This window comes from Oncorhynchus clarkii, chromosome 10 (genome assembly GCF_045791955.1).
Source record: "Oncorhynchus clarkii lewisi isolate Uvic-CL-2024 chromosome 10, UVic_Ocla_1.0, whole genome shotgun sequence".
NCBI lineage: Eukaryota > Metazoa > Chordata > Actinopteri > Salmoniformes > Salmonidae > Oncorhynchus > Oncorhynchus clarkii.
This window is the reverse complement of record NC_092156.1, coordinates 26,285,232-26,293,386: the sequence shown is the minus strand read 5'-3', so window position 1 is coordinate 26,293,386 and position 8,155 is coordinate 26,285,232.

Genomic DNA, 8,155 nt, shown 5'->3' with positions numbered 1-8,155 from the left:
TGGCAGCATCATGTTGTGGGGGTGCTTTGCTGCAGGAGGGTCTGGTGAAATTCACAAAATAGATGGAATCAAGAGGAAGGAAACGTATGTGGCTATATTGAAGCAACATCTCAAGACATCAGTCAGGAAGTTAAAGCTTGGTTGCAAATGGGTCTTCCAAATGGACAATGACCCCAAGCATACTTCCAAAGTTGTGGCAAAATGGATGAAGGATAACAAAGTCAAGGTATTGGAGTGGCCATCACAAAGCCCTGACCTCAATCCTATAGAACATTTGTGGGCAGTACTGAAAAAGTGTGTGCGAGCAAAGAGGCCTACAAACCTGACTCAGTTACACCAGCTCTGTCAGGAGGAATGGGCCAAAATTCATCAACTTATTGTGGGAAGCTTGTGGAAGGCTAAACAATATAAAGGCAATGCTACCAAATACTAATGGAGTGTATGTAAACTTCTGACCCACTGGGAATGTGATGAAAGAAATAAAAGCTGAAATAAATCGTTCTCTCTACTATTATTCTGACATTTACATTCTTAAAATAAAGTGGTGATCCTAACTGACCTAAGACAGGGTATTTTTACTAGGATTAAATGTTAGTAATTGTGAAAAACTGAGTTCAAATGTATTTGGCTAAGGTGTATGTAAACATCCGACTCAACTGTACTGTAGATAATAAGCAGTAGCAGCAATGTATGTGATGAGTCAAAAGAGTTAGTGCAAAGGGGGGTGAATGCAGATAGTCTGGGAAGCTTTTTGGTTAACTATTTAGCAGTCTTATGGCTTGGGGGTAGAAGCTGTTTAGGGTCCTGTTGGTTCCAGAGCGCTAGCCATACGGTAGCAGAGAGAACAGTTTATGACTTGGGTGGCTGGAGTCTGACAACTTTTAGGGCATTCCTCTGGCCTTTCTCGGTATAGAGGTCCTGGATTGCAGGGAGCTCGGCCCCAGTGATGCGCCTTGCGATCAGATGCCAAGCAGTTGCCATACCAAGCTGTGATGCAGCCAGTGAAGATGCTCTCAACGCTGCAACTGTAGACCTTTTAGAGGATCTGAGGGCCCATGCCAAATCTTTATAGCCTCCTGAGGGGGAAGAGGCATTGTTGTGCCTTCTTCACGACTGTGTTGGTGAGTGTGGATTATGTTAATTCCTTAGTGATGTGGACACCGAGGAACTTCAAGCTCTCGACCCGCTCCACTACAGCTCCGATGGAGGGACCTTACAATTATCTGTATGTGTGTGCTACAGAGACAAGGTTTTCCATTCAAAAATCATGTTAAACACCATTATTCCAAAGACTGAGTCTATTCAATTTAGTGACTTAAGCGCATTTTTACCCCTGAACTTATTCAAGCTTGCCATAACAAAAGGGTTGAATACTTATTGACTCAAGACATTTCAGCTTTTCATTTGTAATTATTTTGTTTAAAAAAATCTAATAACATAATTCCACTTTGACATTATGAGGTATTATGTGTAGGCCAGTTAAACAAAATGACAATTTAATCAATTTTAAATTCAGGCTGTAAGACAACGTTTGGAAAAGGTCAAGGGGTGTGAATACTTTCTGAAGGCACTGTAGATGTTCCTCTTATACAGGTGGGAGAGCGAAATGTGGATTGCAATAGAGATGTGTCATCTGTGGATCTGTTGGGGCGGTATACGAATTGGAGTGGTTCCAGGGTGTCTGGTACAATGGTATTGATGTGATATGACCAGCCTTTCAAAGCTACAGATGTGAGTGCTGCAGAGCGATAGTCATTTAGACAGGTTACCTTGGCGTTCTTGGGCATAGGGACTTTTGGTGGACTGCTTGAAACATGTAGGTATAACAGACAGGGTCAGTGAGTGGTTGAAAATGTCAGTGAAGCCACTTGCCAGCTGAGCAGCGCATGCTTCGAGTACGTGTTTTGTTATACCATCTGGCACCGTGGCCTTGTGAATGTTGACTTGTTTAAAGGTCTTACTTACGTTGGCTACGGAGAACAAGATCACACAGTTGTCTGGAACAGCTGGTGCTCTCATGCATGGTTCAGTGGTGCTTGCCTCAAAGCAAGCATAGAATGCATTTAGCTTGCCTGGATTTCTTATAAGAGTCTGGATTAGTGTCTTTCAACAGAGACGTTTGAGAGACAAATCAAATTGGATAATTAATCTAATGCATCAACACAATTCTCCCTAAGATGTAAACTGGACATACAGTATAATGGTAGACAGAGACCACCTTGTCTCTACTGTCCTAGCAGTCTCTATTGCTTCAAAAGCAGAAAACCCAGATCATCCAACTAGAACATCAGCGTAATTACAAACTCAAGCTCAATAACAGGCCAGTAAAAACAAATAGTAATGTTATGAGAACGATGATGTCTTGTTTACAGTATATGAGGTTAAAGGTTAACCAGTAGCCTTGTTCCATTAGGTGCAGCAGTAGGAAAGCAATGGCCTTTTAGCACCCTGGAGAGCATCCCAGGGTCACGCCAATCCAATGACAGTCTGTCCTCAAATGGCAGCTGCGGATTAACAAAGGCCTCTGATGAACAAAGGCTGGGAGGCTGTTGGGAGGGACAGCCTGGTCTCATAGACTAGACGTAACATAGTAAACTTAAATCTGGATAATCTGAAATGAGTATTATATGTTACATTTGGTATGGTTACATAAGACAGATGGTTGCAAGTTTGAATCATATCATGGACAACTTTAGCATTTTAGCAACTTTTCAACTACTTACTACTTTTTAGCTACTTTGCAATGGGATGCACAGGAAAAGAACATAAGGAGCACTGGATTTAATAAATGAGTTTTGCGGCCAACAGAAATTCCCAATACAGTTCTGTAGTTGTAGGCATTTAGTACATTCGGAAAATATTCAGACCCCTTCTTTTTTCCACATTTTGTTACGTTACAACCTAAAATAGAAAATCCAATTGATTGAAGATGGTTTTGAAAGGCACACATCTGTCTATATAAAAGGTCTCACAGTTGACAGTGCATATCAGAGCAAAAACCAAGGCATGAGGTCGAAGAAATTGTCCATAGAGCTCCGAGACAGGATTGTGTCGAGGCACAGATCTGGGGAAGGGTACCAAAAAATGTCTGCAGCATTGAAGGTGGAACCACCAAGACTCTTACTAGAGCAGGCTGCCCGACCAAACTGAGCAATTGGGGGAGAAGGGCCTTGGTCAGGGAGGTGACCAAGAACCCGATGGCAACTCTAATAAAGCTCCAGAGTACCTCTGTGGAGATGGGAGAACCTTCCAGAAGGACAACCTTCTCTGCTGCACTCCACCAATCAGGCCTTTATGGTAAAGTGGCCAGACAGAAGCCACTCCCCTCAGTAAAAGGCAGTAAAAGGCAAAAGCCCACTTGGAGTTTGCCAAAAGGCACCTAAAGGACTCTCAGACCATGACAAACAAGATTCTCTAGTCTAATGAAACCAAGATTGAACTCTTTGGCCTGAATGCCAAGCATCACGTCTGGAGGAAATCTGGCACCACCCCTACGGTGAAGCATGGTGGTGGCAGGATGATGCTGTGGGGATGTTTTTCAGCGGTAGGGACTGGGAGACTAGTCAGGATCAAGGTAAAGATTAACTGAGTAAAGAGATCTGAGATCCTCGATGAAAACCTGCTCCAGAGCACGTAGGACCTCAGACTGTGGCAAAGGTTCACCTTCCAACAGGACAACGACCCTATGTACACAGCAAAGACAACGCAGGAGTGGCTTCGGGAAATGTTTCTGAATGTCTTTGAGTGACCCAGCCAGAGCCCGGACGTGAACCCGATCGAACATCTCTGGAGAGACTTGAAAATAGCTGTGCAGCGACGCTCCACATCCAACCTGACAGAGCTTGAGAGGATCTGCAGAGAAGAATGGGAGAAACTCCCTAAATACAGGTGTACCAAGCTTGTACCATCATACCCAAGAAGACTCGAGGCTGTAATCACTGCCAAAGGTGCTTCAACAAAGTACTGAGTTAAGGGTCTGAATACTTATGTAAATGTGATATTTCCGGTTTTTATAATTGTAATAAACTTGAAAAAAAAATGTAAACATGTTTTTGCTTTGTCATTATGGGGTAGTGTGTGTGTGTGTGTGTGTGTAGATTGATGGAAAAACGATTTAATCAATTTTAGAATAAGGATGTAACATAACAAAATGTGGAAAAAGTCACGGGGTCGGAATACTTTCTGAATGCACTGTATATGTGATTTCTTTATGTTACAACTTCTACAATGGTGAGTGGAGGAGTCAAGCGCAGAGAGCAGGTAATTCAGTTCGTGGATATTTTATTCCATAGACTGTGGAGCGACGACGCGCAAAACACCAGGGCGCATGAAACAACCCGTCCCAAAATAAAACGGACTAAACTGTCCGGAAAAAATACTCTTTACACTCATACACCAGATAACAGAAAACAAGCCAGCACAAATACCCAGCGGGCCTAGTGCCCTTAAATAGCCTACACACAAACACTAACTCAAAACAGGTGTACCCAATTACCCAATAAACAGAAACAAACGGAAAGGGAATCGATGGCAGCTAATAGGCCGGCGACGACGACCGCCGAGCGCCGCCCGAACAGGAAGAGGCACCATCTTCGGCGAGATTCGTGACACTTGAGAATACATTAAAACTATGGTATTCTTCATTTCAGTTCGGGGATCTTATAACAAATGTTTGTTTCAACTCCACCAAAAATGGCACATAGCTGATTAGAGCATGCTACACTTGGCTACTTCAGAATGCAGTTTGAGTGTCTGTAATAAACTAAAATAACCTAAGGTGGATAACAAGCATAGTTTCTGCTGCCTGAATTTTCTGGTTGCTATAGGACCATGCATGTAGTGGAAACCACTGAAAACCTGAACTTGTAATCATTGTGGGGAACTCTTGCCAGGGTTGTTCCCCAAGTGCCATGCTGAATAAAGATTAAATCTCTTTTTACTTCATGTTCTGCAGGTCGCAAGCGTACTGACTTGTTTTTATCAAATCAAATTTATTTATATAGCCCTTCGTACATCAGCTGATATCTCAAAGTGCTGTACAGAAACCCAGCCTAAAACCCCAAACAGCAAGCAATGCAGGTGTAGAAGCACGGTGGCTAGGAAAAACTCCCTAGAAAGGCCAAAACCTAGGAAGAAACCTAGAGAGGAACCAGGCTATGTGGGGTGGCCAGTCCTCTTCTGGCTGTGCCGGGTGGAGATTATAACAGAACATGGCCAAGATGTTCAAATGTTCATAAATGACCAGCATGGTCGAATAATAATAAGGCAGAACAGTTGAAACTGGAGCAGCAGCACGGTCAGGTGGACTGGGGACAGCAAGGAGTCATCATGTCAGGTATTCCTGGGGCATGGTCCTAGGGCTCAGGTCTTCCGAGAGAGAGATGTGCCTTTTATGTTCATATAAGAATAGGACAGAATATATATTTTTATATACATTTATATAAATATAAACTTATAAAATTGTAAGTTTCTCAATGAGGAAAGAAGTTGCTAAAAAAGTAGCAACGCTCAATGAAAATCTCAATCTTATTGATCTGCATGTAAGGACATATGACCATAAAAGGATCACAATTTAGCCTGTTTTGTTTAACCATCTACAAAGTGGAATATGTACGCATAATTGATCAGCTACTTTCTGTTGATTGGCTGCATAATCTGTCCATGTAGGTTTAGCCCAAGGAGAACTTTCCACAAGCCCTATTGATCGTCCACATATGGCCAACCCCTTCTATCGACCATCACTCCCACACTTCTGATTTAATCTCAACATCAAATCAAATCAAAATCAAATCAAATGTATTTATATAGCCCTTCGTACATCAGCTGATATCTCAAAGTGCTGTACAGAAACCCAGCCTAAAACCCCAAACAGCAAGCAATGCAGGTGTAGAATTTTCTAAAGGACTTACCAATAGATGGAAACACAATGGAAACGGACAAGATCATAACAGAACTGGTACCACCTAAAAAATGTAATGTTTGCATAATCCACATGACGTTCCTCCTGTAATCACAATTCTACATTGTTTAAAATGCTATTGAGGTCAAATTCTTCCCCTTTATTGCCACGCCCTGACCTTAGAGATCCTTTTTATGTCTCTATTTTGGTTTGGTGAGGGCGTGAGTTGGGGTGGGCAGTCTATGTTTTGTGTTCTATGTTTTCTATTTCTTTGTGTTTGGCTGGGTATGGTTCTCAATCAGGGACAGCTGTCTATCGTTGACTCTGATTGGGAACCATACTTAGGTGCCCTTTTTTACCACTTGTATTTGTGGGAGGTTGACTCTGTTTAGAGCACTTTGCTTTTGAGCTTCACAGTTTGGTTTTGTAGTGTTAAGTTTGGCGTCATTTTGATTCAAATAAAGAAAATGTACGCTCACCACGCTGCACCTTGGTCTTCTCCTTTGTACAGCTGTGACATTTATTTGATCTCCGAATCACATCTTCTAGTTACATTAACACATCTGTATTTACAATATTATGCAATTTAACTGCACATAAAGCCTTAATATCAGTAGCTACTTCAGCATACTACCCACCAGCCTTAGAGAAACCTGACTAGACCCAAAGTATTGATCATACTACCTTCCTTGCATATAATGATTTTCAAGACCAATCGTAGCTGAGTGGCAATATAGATTGGGATGTTAAAATTTCACCCCTAAAGAGTGAATCTCTTTTCACTGACCTACCTGTGCATAACCACACATAGCAAACCTGCATATACTCACATCAGCATTCTCTCTGTATCCCCCATATATGGAGAAAGAGCTCTCTCATTCTATCACTAAACTAATGGGGTCGGTCTCTTCCCCCTCACCCTTCTTAATCACCTCATCCCAGATTGAACCTAATTAATGCTGCCCTCCTGCATCACTCACTGGCTCTCTATCTGACAGAAACACTATTTCAGGCCCATTCATGGATAGCTGCTACTCTACAGCCCTGTCAGGAATGTGTCCTGGCTGAGTGAGAAGGTGGAGAGAGAGATAAGAGTTATTTATCAGTGGAGTTGAGCCCCAGAGTGATCCCAGTGGCAGGGTAAGGAGAGAGGTGGATTGGGGAGAGGAGAAGAGGGATTGGGAAAGTGGATTGAGGAATAAGCAAAGAGAGGGAAAAGGGGCTTACGGGAGACAGCCTGTCCAGTCTTCCTATTCCACCCTCCTGATGGGAGGCTCCATCCCTGCATCCTTGGGCTCATTTGGGCAGCCCCCGCTGCTTTGGCTTTAATGAGAGCGAGAGACAGATGAAAGAGACAGAGCGGTTGAGGCTGCTAACCCAGTCCCCCCTCCCCACTCCGACCCCTCACTGCGCTCCTCATCCCTTTTATTATGCTCAGGCTCACAGTGCTAGCCCTCCAGCAGCACTACATCCAAGAATGTCACTTTTTTAGGGAGCAAAACTACTGTACAGTATACAGTATTGTGCCATAACATTCACAATAGTGCTATGTGAATTAAGCAAAATGGAATGGAATTCATTTTTTCAGACAGTACCAATCATTTGTGCTCTCTCATAAAATGTCAATTTCTATTGTGCTTCCATCTATTGCATTGACAAAATGTTGTGCCTTTTTCCATCATAAACCACAAAAATGGTATGCTTCTACTTGCGAAAAGAAAGGCAGAGTATACCAAGATTTGTAATAGTACTCCCAAGCTCCAGAAAGTAAAAAAGGAATCGGGACATACATGTCTCAGGTTTAATTATGAGCATGAAAAGGTTTGAACCTGGCTTCACAGACATGTTATGCTACTTTGAGATTACCTGACTAGATCCACCACAAAAAAAAAAAAAAAAAAACCTTTGGGAGCAGAAAAACCCTGTTCTTACAAACATGTCCCTTGTTTGGGAGAAAATCTTTACACTTATTTAAATGATCTGCTGGTAAAATGTAGGTCAACATTCAATTTAATGTATTTTTATTAAACATAAATACATTCCCGGTATCCATTAACAGGAAGGACCCTTGTGAAGAGGTAGTCTGGGGTTCCAGCCATGGACATCACACAACAGTCTAATCACTGCAGGATCTCCCACTGAGACCACGGTGTCAGAGCAGCCTACTGTCAAACGAGCTGCTTATCAGTCAGTCAACATCATACAGCATTAAACATCACAGTCCTCACAGACAATCCCAGACTGTATCTGACAGAC